The sequence below is a fragment of the Chrysemys picta genome, chromosome 3 (genome assembly GCF_011386835.1).
Source record: "Chrysemys picta bellii isolate R12L10 chromosome 3, ASM1138683v2, whole genome shotgun sequence".
Lineage (NCBI taxonomy): Eukaryota > Metazoa > Chordata > Testudines > Emydidae > Chrysemys > Chrysemys picta.
This window is the reverse complement of record NC_088793.1, coordinates 161,766,204-161,783,641: the sequence shown is the minus strand read 5'-3', so window position 1 is coordinate 161,783,641 and position 17,438 is coordinate 161,766,204. Positions and strand designations below refer to the sequence as shown.

Sequence of the window (17,438 nt, the reverse complement as noted above, 5' to 3'; positions counted from 1 at the left end):
GGACCTTGAGCAGTAAAGGCACTGGGCGATAAGCATATTGCAATACTTGAGTCCAAGAAATGATTATGGCATCTCCTATTGAGTTGTGGCCATGCCCTCCCCTTGAGCAGAATAGTCTGCACTTCCCCTCGGATGGTGTCATAAAGAGATCTACCTCTGGATGATCCCAGGTAAGACATATCTCTTGGAATACCTTGCTGTTCAGCTCCCACTCATTGATTGATGTGGAAATGCCTGCTAAGGGAGTTTATCTACCAGAACTACAGAACACAGTGGCAAACAGCTCAGCTCTATATGCGGTTTGATATACACCAGTTCCATAGGTTTATGGATTTGGCGCCATGACTGAGATCTTGCTCGTCATTGTCAATTGATGTAATACATTGCTGCTCTGTGTCCAGCATTACTTTTGTTAGGTGATCTCTGACATGGGGTAGGAAGTGTTGGCAAGCATAACAAACAGCTCTGTGCTCTAATATGTTAATAGGGAGGATTGCCTCTTGAGGAGTCCATTTGCCCTGAGCTGTGAAGTTCTGAAAGCATGCATCCCAGCCTGTGATGGAGGCATCTGTAACAATGATCCTCATTGGAGGAGGCTGCAAGAACAGAACTCCCACACACGCCTTTTGTGGATCCTTCCACCAATTTAGAGAATTGAGGACCTTCCAAGGTAGGGGCACCTGCTTGGATAGATTGTGCTTATTGGTGACAGTTCTCAGCCAGGCTTGAAGACACCAAAAGTGTAGTCTTACTAATGTACGGGCTGTTGTATGACCCAGGCAAGCCCTTGCTGTGGTTTGTGGGTTCTGTCATATTGTTAAATTGAGGCTGGACATTGTGGCAAATCTGTATGGTAACTGGAGTTTGCCACATCATATATGCTGGGGCCAGCACAGCATCATTGATGGGCAGGGCAATTTTGCCCTGAGGAGAGAGATCAAGAATGTCCAAGAGGGAATGTTGGGGTTCCTGTATCTTCTCCAACACAATTTATAAAGTCTCCACTATTCTGGCCACCAGAATATCAGATGAGAAAATTTGGAGACATTGAAAACTGGAGCAATAGAAACAGGATGAAATTTAATAGTGCAAAGTGCAAGGTCATGCACTTAGGCACTAACAACAAGAATTTTTGCTATAAGCTGGGGACATATCAGTCAGAAGCAACAGAGGAGGAGAAAGACTGGTCGATCACAGGATGACTATGAGCCGCCAATATGATGTGGCCATGAAAAAGGCTAATGCAATCCTTTGATGAATCAGGCGAGGTATTTCCAGTAGATATAGGGAAGTGTTACTACTATTATACAAAGGACTGGCGAGACCTCATGTGGAATAGCGTGTGCAATTCTGGTCCCTCGTGTTTAGAAAGATGAATTCAAACCGGACCAGATGTAGAGAAGGGCTACTATGATGATCAGAGGAATGGAGAATATACCTTATGAGAGGAGACTTAGGGAGCGTGGCTTGTTTAGCCTAACAAAACAAAAGCTGAAGTATGATTGCTCTCTCTAAATACCTCAGAGGGATAAACACCGCGGAAGGAGAGAAGTTATTTAAGTTAAGAGCCAATGCTGGCACAAGAAGAAATGAATAAAACCTAACCATCATTAAGCTTGAAATTAGATGAAAGTTTGTAACCATCAGAGGAGTGAGGTTCTGGAACAGCCTTCCAAGGGGAATAGCGGGACAAAAACCCAACTTTTTTCAAGACCAAATTTGATAAATTTATGGACGAGATAGTATGATGGCCTTGCCTACAATGGCATATGGCTCATATGCAACTGCTATTAGATGGATGGGGAGGACTCTGAGCTACTACAGAGAATTGTTCTCCAGGTGTCTGGCTGGTGGGTCTTACCCACATGCACAGGGTCTAACTGATCACCATGTTTGGAGTCGGGAAGAAATTTCCCCCCAGATCAGATTGGTGGAGACCCTGTTTTGTTTTGTTTTTGTTTTTTTGTTTTTTGCCTTCCTCAGCAGTGTGGGGGCACTTGTTCATTTGAACTAGACTAGAGTAAATGGTAGATTCTCTTTAATTTGAAGTCTTTAAATCAAGATTTGAGGACTTCAGTAACTCAGCCAAAGGCTATGGGCCTATTACAGGAGTGGATGGGTGAGGTTCTGTGGCCTGCAATATGCAGGTTAGACTAGATGATGATTATGGTCCCTTCTGGCCTTAAAGTCTATGAGTCTTACAAGGTCTAAGATGGTGGGGGAGGCATGACAGCCTCATCTAGTGAGGAGGAGGATTTGTGGGAAGGAGGTGTTCCTTCTTCCTCAGCTGGTTCTTGCTGCTCTGCAAGATCCTTCTGTGGAACGGGACCCTAGGGCTGTGGTTGTTGCTCCTGTTGTTGCTCCTGGCATGCCCTCTGACAAGATGGGACCCTGTATAACTGATCTCTTTAAGGTGCCCACAAGCCCATAAGCCCACTGTGATGGGGCATAAGAAAAGAGGGCAGGGCCCCAAGATTGTCCTTGCCAGGGTTGCTAGGTATAACTCCTGCTGGGAGTTTCCTCCTTGGGGTGTACCTGAAGGGAGGGAGGCTGGAATGGGAAGGTGGAGGAACCTTGTATAGACACCTAAGAATTGGAGGAGGTGTCATCCCGTGTCCACTAGAGGGGCAAGTGGCACCAATATCAGTGGTTGAGATGGTGGTAGGACCTGGGAACTACATTGGGTCCTGTAACTACATTGATCTCAGAGGTCAATAGTTGATTGGCTGGTAAAACGGTACCAGAGGACATGTCGATACCAGCTAGAAATGTCTCTTGGTAAGCTCAAAGAGTTTGTGTGGGGCTGGTGACAGTGCTGGTACTGGAGGATGAGTTGCCATTGGAGATGGTAGTATCGGAGGGAAAGTAGGCTCTAGAAGGTGAGTTGGTACTGGCAGAGTGTCTCTCGGTACCCTTCAGTAGTGGTGATTTAGGCTCTTCCAGGATTCAAAGGTCCTCATGGACCTGAATGGTACCAGGGACTCTGGACAGGGGCCCTCAGGAGTCAGTATGTTGAGTGGTAGTGGAGGTGATACCAAAGTGCAATCAGTGCGTCCTTCTCGGCTGGCTACAGAAGACAGTATCAATGGTTATTTCAGCTTGGCTCTGGAGTCCTTGTGTTTCAGAACTCACAGAGGCCAGTGCTGATACTGGTACTGCTCTAGGCCATTTTATGGGGTGTGGTCTTCTTAGATAGTGCCATGGTCTTGATACTGGAGGGGATAAGAGCCTCATCTGTATCAGCATCAGGACGCAAGGTGTCCTGAGACCCAGAATGAGGGGGTGACTTTCCTATTCTCATATCCTATTTGAGAGAATGGGGTATTTTCTTCTTTGAGGGGCAGAAACCTCTGGGTGTTTGTGTAGCGCATCAGTGGAGACATTGTGGTGAGAGATTGTGAAGAGACATTGTGGTGCAGATGCTTCTTGCAATAAAGTTGAAAATCCAATTTTATGCTGAAAAACAGTTTAGAAACAAAATTTTCAACCAGCTCTAGAAACTGGGACAGTCAAGCAACAGGAATTATTGTTCTATGAAAAGGAGAGTTAGGAGTCCAGTGTGTTATTGCTATAGCCATGAAAAAAGGATGTGAACAACAGTAAGTAGAGAAAAGTGAGGAAAGAAATAGCATCCAAACTTTACAAAGACCATGGAGACAGTCTGCCATCATTCAGGAAGCCACTTGTATTCTATGTCCTCAGAGCATCAGAGTATTACTAATCACCCACTTTCAGGAGCCATCTAACATTAACTCCAGCTAATAGCTATAGGCCAGAAGAAGCATGTGTCTTGACATAGGATTTGAAGGAAGTCATGGAATTAATTTGACACAGTGAATTTGTTCCAAATAATGACGGTGAGGAGGAGGATGGGATGATGGGAGAGAAAGATGGCAACATGGTTGAGGGAAGAACAAATGGAGAAAAGACAGGAAGATGGGATAGAAATCTTCAAGGAATGTGAAGAAAGGATGAAGAACAAGGTGACATAAAGTAACAGAAACAGGAAGAGTGCAAGTCCAAGGAGAATTTTGAAGATGAAGAATGATAGAACTGGTTCCAGAAATGGAGAGGAGGCCAGTGAAGAATTCCAAGGATCAAGATGAGTTCCTGTGAATGGATGAAAAGATGAGCCACCATATTTTGGATACCTTGAATTTTGGAACAATCTGACAGACAAATCTTGAGCCAAGCAATTATATAAAAAATCTGCATTTTCAGGAAGGCAGACTGGATGATCTTACAGACATCTTCTCTCTTTAATGCCTCTGATTACATTATAATACCTAATGCTGCCAGGTATGCAAACTTCCAGCTGAGAGAAGCTTAGCTCCTATGGCTTTGGCCAGGGAAGACTACTTTTTGGCTCACCCAATAGATCTAGTGCCTGTGGATATTTGGAACTTGCTTCCTCTCCAGATCTGTAATAGCTTGAGTTTGTTAGCCTTTAGAGAGTGCTGCAAAGTTCACTTTTGCTCCCTTGTGCATTAGCACATGGGTGTTGAGTAGGGCCGAGTAGCAATGGCATAAGAGTCAGGTGGGGGTTCTGTGGGGAAGCTTGCTATATTTATGTTGATGCTGGATTTTTTAATCTAATTTGATTAAAAAATTGAAAGATCTCTATATTCAACAGTGTATTTTCAAAACTGTCAAGGGAAGCTGGATCATTGGCTGGGTGCTCTTTTACTGTAGTTTGTGAAAGTCCAAATAACAAAATATATCAGATAAGGACCACAGGGGTCGCTAATCGAGTCTCAGTCGTGATAAGGTGCAAGCCACAAACACAGATAAGGGATTCCACTAAGGAGCTACACCCACTCTAGTGTCTGGCAGTCACATCAGTACCAAGTCATGAAAGCATGAAGAACAGTTTTGGCAGCTAATGATTGGTATGCTTAGGATGTTGAGAGATGTTGGATACAATATAATGCATTGGCTACATTCCCCCACTGCCACCCCCTTTTAAACACTCTGCCTATGACTTCTACAAAAGAAGTATACAGTAAATCAGAAAACAAATACAGTGTAAGTTCAAATAGATGGGGAGGAAAAGACACACACTGTACAACTAATAGCACTGAATGAAACCAAACCACCCACTAATAGCTTTTGAGTCTTTATTAATCACTTTCTTACAGCCTAGCTTAGACAATTAAACAAACAAACAAAAAAGAAAGGATTCAGGTAGCCTAAGGAAGGAAATCTGTGCATAGTTCATCTATTAGTTAATATTTGCTGAAAAATCATATGTTACAACAAAATTAAACTCTCTGGCACTAATACAAGTTTGTCTGGCCCACTAAGTTAACAAATTTGTTGCTACTCATCATTTATAACTGTTGTTTTCCCTCCAGAGTAGCTAAAGCTCTGACCCTTTGGTTATGTGTATTCCTTGAACCTTCCCCCATGAAAAGTACCATGGAGTCAGTATGTTGTCACAATGCGCTCACTGAAAATGTCCACTAATGACTGAAGAAAGTAAAACAGCCCTTTGAATGGTTGAGGTGAATATTTAGGAATTCCTTCATGCAAAGTTGGGCACCCTAAGAGAAAAATGCTTTCAAGGTCAAACTGTTGTTTATTTTGGAGCCTATTTCTCTTTCTGCTTTCCTGGTGACCTAGGAATGAGCTCACAATTGGAAGCAAATCTCTCTTCTGTTTCCACTCCTAAAGAATTACCTACTCTCTGGAATCTCTCAGGATTATCGATGGCCTTGCACCAAAAATACGATTTGGAATCCTGTGGAAAACATACACACACGTGTGCTTGTGTATATATGACACTGACAGATTTAAGTTAAAAAAACCAAACTGTAGAAACATTAAAATGAAAAGTGATTGAATTCCTAGTAAATAGAAAGCTTCCCATATTCACAAATGCTCTGCTTTATGCTTAAAAGTGAGACTACCTAATCTAGCATGACTATACAGGACAGCAAAACATGCTGTTTTGTAACGTGCATATAACGTTCATACTGTTTATTAATTGGATCTCAGTTTGAGATGCTGCCAAACAAACTTTACTCAGGCTTTGAGTGTGGTTGTTGTAATATGGGTTTCTACAAGTAGGTACTTTTGACTATTGATTGCAATTATGATATTGATGACATGAACCAAAGCACTGTCTGTTTGCCCACCATACCCACACACAGGAGTCCTTCTGAGGACCAATCCTACTGAACTAGAAGACTATATCACCAAAGGTCAAATCTCACTTGCCTCACTTCTGTCAGCCTCCCACTGGGAATTTGCAGACAATAAGGCAAGCAAGATTTGGCCCCAGCAGGATTTGCATTAGGTATAGACCACTCTGACAACCATGTAGGGCAGGGGTGGTCAATAGGTGGACCATGGGCCAAATTCAAAATCATCAGACACTTTTGAATGGACCACCAAATCTTTCTATTTACTTAATATTGTTATTATGATGTGTAGTCTGGACCTTGACTATATATTGACCAAGGAATTTGGACCTTGAAAAAAATAATTGACTTCCCTAACCTAGGGAGTTGATTTTTCAGGGGTATATCCAGCTTATTCTTCTCCCCTGCATAGCTTATGTGGGGGCCTTCCTTTTTAAGGGAACCCTGTCTTCCTTCCAGTCCCCCACACAACTGCAGCTAGGATCAGGGGCTACTGCACAAATGCAGCTCCAGCTCAGCCATTCTAGCCTCGGCCCCAGATAGTTTTCAGGGGACGAACGCCTAGGGTGGCTTAATGTTTAGCTCCAGCTGGCCCTGAGGAGGCATATGAGGAAATTTGTTTAAATATGAACTGAACTTGGGAAAGGTCTGACTGCATTTTTCTTTTGCAACAGTCAGCCCATTAAAATAAATCCTGACAGGAAGACTGATATCACAGTGATGGGCATGCTGTGTGAATAGAATAGAAACAGGAGAAAAGGAGTAACTACTGTATTTAGGAAATGCGTCATCCTACTCCACTTACCTCCAAAATCCCTGGAAAATTACTTGGTAACTGAATTTTTAAAGTTTGCTTTGGTTCCTCCTTATACACACCTCTCCTTCCCCCTTTCCTGTCTTTATGCCTCCATCCTTCAGGCATTCCAGAAGGAAGAATTATAAAACACAAAACCCACCATAAAACCCAAATCTACAGATGCAGGAGAGACTTCTCTTAAGTCATTCCTTCTCTTTTTTCACTGATGTATTCTCTCAAGAGTGATAATAATCTTTTTTGAAATGCAGGTCTAAGACGGAAGGAATTTTTATCTGGAAGAGTAATATAAATTAGCTTTGACTGCCAGTTTCCACTGATTATTACTTTCCAGGCGGAATTCCTACAAATTCTTGAGGCATGACCTCTGATGAAAAAATAAACCCCTTTAAAACTTGTTGAGAAATTCCAGATAACTTTCACAAGAGATTTAATTTTAGAGCATTAACACAATCTTGGTTGGAAAGATAAAACTACAATGCAGTTATTTGGTAGGAGTCATTACTTAACAGTGAAGTCATTTGAGCTTATTTTACTGTGCTTAACTTTTTTCTCTCTCTTTTTTTTCCCCAACCTAATTTTATTATGCATTACTTAATGCACTTTGGATTCACCCTCATAAAAGGATAAAGTACCGCAGTAGATAACCAGTCTTATACAGTCCGTTTGAGAGTAAACTTGTGAGCATTAGCTATCTACCACCAAAAAGTCAGATTACAGGATATCATCTACATATTGTCAGTTAGCATTCATTAGCTTGTAAATCTTGGTTTTGTGAGGCTTAGGAAAAGGTAAAAGCTGCCATAGATAGAATGGAACTGTTTTAAATACCAGTGCCAAGCAGTTACTAATGGCAAATACATCTCTGAATCCTACTTTAGCTCTCCTAAGCAAATAAATAATAATTTAAAAAAAGGCAAACCAAGAAAGCAGCTCTATTTGCTCTGCAGCCACATGACAAAGTGAGAAACAAAGGCTGGAAGATGTTTATATTTTAATCATTGTTATTGTTTTTAATACTTAGGTCTTGAGCATATAATCCTCTGCAGGCAAAGCTTCCGTAGGTTTCATTGAGCATTACACGGATGGGCTCTGGTTCTGCACGTGTCTTATGCAGGCAGATCTTGCAAGGAGCCCTACTGCTATCAATGGAGCTGCATGCAAGCACCGGGGTCTGCCGTGATTGGGGTTAGAGAGGAGGAGATCCTTAGTAATTGTTTTCCCTAGGGTAAAGCCAGAAGTGTTCTCAGCTGTATCCTAAGTAACTTATAGTAGAAGCCCAATATTGCCATAGACATATGAACAAAAGGGATGACCATCTCTCAGTGCTCTAGATTAAAAATAACAGGGCCCCATTTTGAAGGACATTCTTTCTTCAGCCCAAACAGGACTACTGATTTAACTCTGTATATGTTAGCAATATGGGTGGGATTTTCAAAGGTGACCAAAGAAATTAGGTACCCAGGCCCAGATTCACAAAGGTTATTAAACGTGTAACTCCCACTGTACCCAATGGGAGTTAGGCTCCTAAGTAACTGTGTGAATCCGGACCTCAATTCCAATTCACTTTCAATAAGAGTTGGGTGCCAGGCTCTCTTAGGCCCCTGAAAATCCCACCCATAGTCTCATCTTTACCTTCAGCTAATAATACATTTAATCCTTTCCTTTCCATGTTATTTCCATCTTCACATATTTGGGGGAAAACCGGCTCTGTTCTACACATTGTAGAGTCACCAGTAATATTGCCCCCTCCTCTGCATCCTATTCATCAAGGTCATGTCCTCCCAAGAGATACATGCAGGTGCATCCCTCTGCTCATGCAGAGGCACATTGAAGTCTGGGTACCTCACTTTGCAGGATTAGGGCCTCACTGGAGCCATGAAGCTGGATAGGTCAATCAGAACTTAAATGTTTCTTTTATGGGTAAATACTCATTTAAAATAAAGCCCTGTCCCTTTTCCTTCCAATAGCTGCCTACGGCATTCTACCAGGTTCAGCTATTTTACAAAGGAAATAATATTTTCTACTTTAGTAGCGGATGACTCAGAGATTTGGGGAATGGAGAATTCTGACTGAAATCTTTAACGATACCAGACACTCAGCACCTTGGGTCAGTGACGCAGGTAGAATGAGAAGTTGTGTGTACTCCTCAAATTCCCCGCCCCAGCATGAGGCCCCACTAGCAGTGCTGATTGAAAGTTTTCAACTGAAATTTTTTTGGCCAAAAAGTGATATTTTTCAAAGTGGTTTCCTCCTCCTCCCCCCCCCTCCATGTTTTTCTTGGACATTCCCATTTCTCCTTATGAAACAGGAAGATCAAAGTTTTTCCATTGGATTATTTTGGTTGTCATTTTACTATTCCTTTCTCCCCTCTCCCCACCCTGGTTCTTTTTTCACTGACAAAATGGAAAAGGAGAAAGGGGGGAGGGGCAAACTGAACCTGCCTAAATGTTTTAACCCAAAAAATGTCTATAAAAATTTGGCCAAAAAAATTGAATAAGTGAAAAACCCACACAAATAACTTCAATTTTTTTTGCAATCCCTACCCCCCACCCATTTTTGACTGACTCTGCGGAATTACCAAGCTTTGTGCAGGGAATCTTCTCTTGGCCGTAGTTCACTCCTTCTGCTTTCCCTCAGTCCTAATAGATTCTGTTTAGCTTCTCCTCTCCTCACTGCATTACTGCCCCCATGAGCAGCTACTGCCTAGCCTCAATCCCTGCCCCCTTCCAGATGGAGATCCTTGCCCTTCTCACACCATTCCCAGCAGAAGCCTTGCTGAATAGACAGCGAATTTGGACTTGGCTCGTTGTGCTTTGTCTGAGACTAGACGAGAGAGAGTAAGTGGAGCCCTGATCAGTGCACTTCAGTTGGAAAATTAAGTCTGAATGCTACCCCCTTTAAGGTAGGAAGGAGGCTTGTCCAGCAGTTTAGGAGCATCTAGCAGCTCCTCCAGGTAAACCCCCCCAGTAAATGTCTGTGTTTGTAGAGGTACAGAACAAGGGACCATTTCCTAAACTATAAGGGTCTGGAAAGCAGCTGGATTTCATCTGGTGTGGGGGAGTCCCCAGCTGCCATAAATTGTGCATAGCTGACTCCTATGCCACCTTACTTCCTGTCCCAGCCTGGCACAAGTTCTCTGTAGTAGGGTGAATTTCATCCTTTACTAGTGTAACTGAAGTTTGCACTGTCTATGCTGTATTAAGGACAAGAGCTCAATCTCCAATGCTGTCAATCAGGAGCCTTTCACAAGAACTAAATTCACTTTAACCAAAAAAAAGAAAAAAAGAAAATTTTATTTGAAAAGTTCCTAATTTTCCAAGAGTGTCATTTTAGAGCTGTAAAGTTCTCTGTTTTATGGGTATCTCCATACGACACGTATTGGAGCTGATCCATTCCGGAACTCAACCAAACTCATTAACCAGAATTGAACTGGAGCTAGTTCCTATGAGAAATGTAGGCTTTTGTTTTTAATAAAACATGTGGGCCAAATTAGAACGTAAATAAGTGAATGACTCTCTAGAATCCCAGATAACACTTGCTGAGCAATGGGTCAGGCCAGATTTAATCTAAAAATCTTTCTGCTGTGTGTAAATGATTATGTCATAGCATTTGTCTTTAATTACTAAACTCTTTCCAAAGGCTTGACTCATAGCATGTTTCTTGGTTAACCACATAAACTTGTACTACACGATTTGTCATATAGATTTTTTTTTCCTACAGCATTGTTAAGCCCTGGCTCCTGAAAAAGGAAAGTAGTGATCTCTCAGAGAGACACGCTTGATCTTTACAGTAGTAGTTTTTTGTTTGTTTTTTTTGTTTTGTTTTTGTTTTTTATAAAGTTTCCATATAAAGAAAAAAATTACACCATTCAACTCTTGGCTCATGAGGAATATTGTAATATGCTTAATATTGATATAAAACCGCAACAATGAAAGTGTTTTGTCAAATACATCTAGTTAAATATCTGTGCTACCTATAAAACAAAATGCAGGAGAACTGCCTTATAAATCCAAATGTAAGGATTGCTGTTCCATGTCTGGCCATTGGCCCACCTACTCCAATATCCAATAGTAGCCAGTGCCAAACACTTCAGAAGAAGGCGCAAATTCCTATGATATCCCTAAGTGTATGATCCCACCTGGCACTTAAGGAAGCATTTCTTTGTGATCCCATCTCAAGATCACTATCCCTTACATGAACTCAGAGTAGAACTGTCTGAAAAAAATGAAATTGCGGTAAAGAAAACAGGGCAATATCTTTACAGGAATTCTGACCTGTTTTTCACCCAACTCTAAGAGGGACATGATTTGATAGCTGGGTTTGAGATTCGCAACACGAGAGTTGGGGGAAGAAAATGACAAAGGTAACAGGAAAACAAGCTTGCATGGATTAGTTGGAAACCTTCAGTGGTTTCAACCTGCATCCTGATAATTTTGGCCTGATCCTGAGAGGGGCTGGTCATTGGCCAAGGAGACTGGCAGTCAGTCAGCATGGATTAGAACCAGGCTATCTTTCTTTTAAATGAAAGGCCTGCAGTGGCTGGAGGCTGTCAGTGATAATAGAAGGGCTATAAGACACATTGAAGTGATCTATTTACTTCTCCTGCACAACGAATTACAGTGTTGCAGTTGCCAAAGATACAAAGGTCTTATGAAGATTGTTAATCTACCTGCTATTTGTCCCTGAGAGAGTTAAAGTTCTGGTGGTTTCTCCAAACCCTCTCCTGATTATAGGACTTACTCTCATCTAGTCAGCGAACAGAAAAAGTACCCATACAATGTCTGACTCATCACAACTCAACACAGTTCAAATATCGAATAACTAGAAGTTAGTGCTCCCAGTTAGCTTCTTTAGACCGACTTGTAGAGTAAAAAACTTTTGGGGAAAACAACATTTTCAGCATCAACTAAAATAAAAAATACCCTTGGATAAATTGCCATCTGCTCATGGACATCCCCAGAGCAGAGTAAGAGGCTAGATGCATAATGTAAATTATTCACCACAAGTGTTTTGCTCAGCTCTAAAATTCATAGAGAGATGCAGGCAAAGCTGGAAGGAGAGCAGGAGAAAATGAAAAGGCCTAGGAGCAGAGAAAAGAGAAGCCTTGGCAGCTGATTGCACAAGAGACATTACTGGGTGGAACCTAACATACCTGCCATTAGCTGCCATGAGTCTCTGCTTTTTCTGCTGCTGTGCTCTTTCTTTTCCTGCCACTCTGCCTGCAGGATTGCAAGAATCTCTCGCTGCCTTATGCTCTTTGCTTTCTGTCTTTCTCTCACTGGAAAAATGTACTGTAGGAAATAACCCTGCACTGGTAGGGGATGAATTTTGCTAGATAACCTAGCAGGGCTTTTTTATTCTAATTTCTATTATTCTCTCTGAGCAGTCTGACCTGCCCTATCTGCTGCCAGGTCAGCTTCTTTCTCTTTCTTTCATTGTATTAAATGATTCCTCTTTATTTCTAGGTCCTCTCCGTGTCCTTCCCTCCTAGAATTACCAACTCCTTCTCTTGTCAAAGCTCCACATTCTCTTTGCAGTTCTCTCTATTCCTCACTATTTTCTTTCCTCCCTACCTTCCCAAATCCCACCACCCCTTTCCTCCCTACCTTCCCATCTCCCTTTCCTCGGCCACAGTCCCTTAGTTCTTATTTATAGTGCTAGCTTTGCTTCTCAGTCGTGCTATCACACACTGCTCAACTGTCAACTCTTTCTCTCCCCAACCATGCCTTAAGGGATAGAGCTTAAACAGAACATGAACTTCAAGTGGTTCATCTCTCCCCAGGAAATCCCTTAAAACCTTTTGGGGTGGCTTCTCTCCTACATTTTGTACCATTTTGCCTGTGAGTTGGGGTGGGCATCAGGGAGTTGGTGACTCTGAGGCTGACCCCAGCACCACTAAGAGCTGCTATTGGGCAACTCTCAATTGCATCCGTGACATAGGATCCTTCATGGACCCTGCGCTAGTAAGAATTGATGTAGTAAGCAGGACTATGTGATACCACTTTCCTGACCGCAGTGTGTCTCTTCTATCCCCCGAGCCAAAGTGAGGAGGAAGAGGCAAAGACCCACCTTAGGCACAGTTACTCCCAGCAGAGAGTTACTCTGCACCAAAGGAACTCTGTGTTGGGAATCTGTATTCAGATTGTGGTGCCTTTAAGTCTTCTGAATGGTGCAAAACAAATCAATCCACCAATCCTGACTAGAGAAGCTGGCCAATTACATTCAAGTACATTAAAGCTTTCTCCAAAAGCATTCCCTTAATCTCAATCCCAACTCCTTGCTTTGTTACCGCATATTTCAAACGCTCCCCTCTTCCCCTCAGAAAATGCAATAAATTGTTATTCACACAGTAAAGGGAGGCAGACAAGTGACAGGATTCTGCAAGGGAACAGAGTAACTGACCTGGGCATGAAATACCACAGAAGCATGTTGGTTTGAGATCCTTCACTAGTTTGAGCAGACTGAATAATAAAAAGTGAGAGTCCTGAGAGAAAAATTAAACTTTCCATTCACAGAAGGTTGTTGCATGCTCACTAAACTCTTAAGTCCTGGCTGCTGTTTTGGCAAAACTAGTAAGACACACAAAATTAATTTCATGTCTCAGTGACATTACTTTCTGGAATTTTCTATTGACATAACCTCTGGAGTAAGGGTGAGAGCCAATAGACAATTGATCTGAAATCATTACTCCAACAGAAAATATTTCATACGTGAGCAGGGACACCAATAGGAAAATCATGTTGTGTTAGTGAAAAAGTTAGAACAGGAACTTTCCCTTCATCCATTAAAACATTAATAGTTCCATTACAAAAGACAATAAATGAAATAAATGTTTATACTTCTGATAAAATACACTTCAAAGGAGAGCCATAGTTTCATTTCCAAGTGAATTACGTCTATTTTTGTTTCACAGAAATATTGTCATGAATATATACATTTCCTCGTCTCTCACATACATAGAGTGGCCATGATTGTGCCATTCTTTCCTAGGTAGAACTCCCCATTGGAGTTACTAGAGAATTCTGATTAAATATGGATGGATGATATGATACAGTGGCATCTGAGATACCACAATTATCTCTTATTCTAAGTATAAAGAAGTGCTGTCTCTTCTTTCTAATATGCAATGTGCTTGTCACTGTGGTGTCAGGCTAGTCAATACACAGTTTGAGAAATTATCACTATTGACTAATTAAGAACCCTACCAGGAGGCTGAGGGAAAGTGCGTGAAGGCAGACCATCCACAGGTACAACATCCTGGAAAGGTGAAGTTCAAGAGGTACTTTCATGAAGGTATACTCTCTGGCCCTTGGGCCATCGTACAGGGTCAAGGAAATCGTGCTGCTGTGACTCAGAATCAAAAGAGGGTGGCTGGGAGGGAAGTTTGGCTAATAGCAGAGGCAGGCGCTACATCATTAAACCCCCTAACCAAGCTGTAATTACTCAGCCAGCAGACTAAACTCAAGCAGTGGCTGAATGTAATGAAGTCTCCTAAAGGCAGGACATTTTGCCTGCCTCTTCCAAGAAGCCTGAAATGCAGGCGTGGTCTGAATGGTGCAAAGATTCATGAGTGTGACCACACAATGATGGACATCAGGCAAAACAAAATCATCCATGACTTTAAGATGAAGCAAACCCTATGTATTGGATAGGAATTCAAACTTTTGGCACCAGAGAATCTTAACCTTCACCTGACAGCATCTTAAAGGCAGAGGTGATTACCCCATAGCAGAAAAATAAATCTGGCGTTATTCCATGAGGTAAATTGACAACTTATAGTTTGAGTTTGTACAGTAATTTACAAACTGCATTCTGTCATTCATTGTATATGTGAACTGAACACTTGGCTTTGACCCAAGCAAATTTTGGCATGTGTCAATGACCTACAGGCCTCTAGGACTCTCACAAGAATGTGAGTCCATATTTTATGTGGCTGTGTACTGGTGAATGGAATGTTTAAATAAATAGCAAATTGAGTCACATAGCCATGAATCAACAAATAAAATGTCCCGAGACAGGTCCCAAATGGGAATCCCCTCAATTTATGACCATGTACTGTAGGACACTCATGTTTTGAAGTGACCTCAGGGGTCTCTGAGATGAAGATTGGTAACATGGCAGACAACTGTCTCTCCTTTCCGGCTCTTAAAGTGGAGCTGCTCACCAGGGCAGTGAGAAACACAGTTGTATTGACTCTGGAACCAATTCAATTCAGCCTGGACTCAAGGTTCAGAACGTTCAGTGGAGAGCGATTATGTTAAGAGTATGTACCAGGGTTACATAATTCACAGGATCCTCTCCCTGCCTCCATGTTTTCCGACAATTAAGAAGCCACTGATTTGCATTTTTCATAATTTTAAAATATGCCTCATCTGTTGTGCACAGCACCTTGGTTTGTTATTACAGAGATGCTGATGACTGAAACACTGCTTGCACTGAGCTATTCGTTTGGTTTGTTTTAAACAAAATAATTGTAAAGTATTATACTCAGAGCAGTTTCAAGCAAAATCTCATGTCTCAATTGGTTTCTTTTAAGTATTCTTTGTGCTATAGAAATTTAAAGGGTTGTTTATTCATTACGTTCACATCATGTTGGACCACCTTTCCAGTCCATACATTATTAAGAGACCTAGTTTAGTAACCTTTCTTTCATGGCCTGTGTCTTTTAAAACTGCAGGGAAATGCCATTTCTGAGTGACAAATAGGGACAAATGAACCTCATACCTTTTGAAGTTTTGCAAAGCTCACAAGCTGTTTTTCTGAGTTGACATAATAAGATGGAGTTCACAAACTATTGCTTCCCTGTGATTTAAACCCTTGGGTATTTCCCCCAAGGGCCATTCAATTTATTTAAAAAAATGTTTCTACACAAGGGGAAACATGAGCTAAGAATTAGGAATGGAAGAACTTCCCCTCCCACCAAATCCAGTTAGACTAGCACAAGTGTATCCAATTTATGATATATCTCTAGCTATATATCTTTCTATAAATAGAGAGGTAACAAGAACTTGTTGGGGAAATATAGTTCCACAAAACTGAAATTTTCAATCTGGAAAATCACATTGAAATATTTTGTTTCATGTCAAGCCAAATCAAAACATTTCAGTTTGTCAAACCAAATCTAAATGCCTCACTTGGGGTCAGTCTGACATTAATCTGTGTCCACGTGAGCTGCTGTGTTGCCTCATTGGAGTTGTAATTCAGAGCCTCGTGATCCTATTCTCCCTTAGAGGCTGGGCTCCCTGGTTGGGTTACATCTTCTACAATGCACCATTCAAAAACAAATGTGATGGGAAATTTTTAACCAGCCCTAACCTCAGCATATTGATCAGCTCCTCCCACCTGAAGATAGAAAGTGAAATCCTGCCCTTACTGATGTGATCCTGGGACTGAAGAAGGGGAGGGGAGTGAACATTTGGCCAAGCATAGGAACCAAAAGCTATATTGTCAATGCAGGACAGAATTGCTCAGGGTGTGCCTGAAACAACATGCTGATGCTCTGCAAAGGAGCTGCGTGCAACATTGGCTAATGCCTCTTCCCAACTGATAGTGCCAGCTGGTGGCCTGGCCATGCCCTTTAGCCAGCAGACCAAATCACCTCATGGCCATGGTGTTCTGACAGCCAGTAGATGGATTTATCAATACTGCCCTCTTGTTGCACAATGGGATGGGAAGGATCCATGTGCTGTCTTTGCCCCCTGGATGAGGCAATACATGGAACGAAAATTAATCTAAGTTTAATGCAAGAAACATGAAAGGATCATGCCTAGTTAAAGACACTGTTGTATATTTCATACATGTGTGAACCTTGCATTTTTGCTAGTATGAAGGCATCTACTGAATCCATTAAACACAGGGCAGGATTTGGCCCATAGCATTCTAAGTCAAATCAGTAACTGCAATGAGAAGTCCAGATTTGAGCACTCAAGGCAAAACTTTTGAATGCAGCTTTTTCCATTGCAGTTCACAGAAAAGGGTATCACACACGAGCAAATTCCACATTTTTGTCATTTACAAAAGGCCCTTTTGCCTACACACATATTGCAAACCCTCCACTACTTCCCTGAGGGCTACAGTCAAACCTCAAAAGGGGTCAAAATATATGAAGCAGAGCTATTCCTTGCTCAAAAAAGCAAACTAAGAATATTCCACTCCTTTTTTTTTTTTCCAGGTGGGGTTGCTGAAGTTGCAGAAATTAAAGCGGGCTGGAAGCAGCTGGCACACTGGGTAGCTATGTGGATTTTTCACTCCATCATTTACTCTTTAAAAACAAAGCTACTTTATGTCCATTAGCATCCCCTGCCTTAGGTGATAATGCATGTGGCTGTGTCTATTAAAAATCCTAATATCAATGAGACACTTTTTGCAAATTCAAGAGCTGCATAATGTCTGCCCCATAGGTATTGACTTGTTATGTGTTGCTGGAGGAGGTCAGCGGTGAAATAATCCCCTCCACCACTAGTGTGTGATCCAAAACT

The 17,438-nt window shown here is 41.7% G+C and overlaps 1 long non-coding RNA gene across 1 annotated transcript in view; it reads left to right on the top strand.

Moving 5' to 3' along the window:
* The window catches only part of LOC101945604 (uncharacterized), a 28,649-nt gene that overhangs the window by 10,270 nt on the left and 941 nt on the right, over positions 1 to 17,438 (top strand). The window contains exons 2-4 of the long non-coding RNA XR_256782.5: positions 2 to 170; positions 488 to 670; positions 17,132 to 17,187. This is a non-coding gene — a long non-coding RNA (uncharacterized LOC101945604). The remainder of the gene's footprint in view (position 1; positions 171 to 487; positions 671 to 17,131; positions 17,188 to 17,438) is intronic.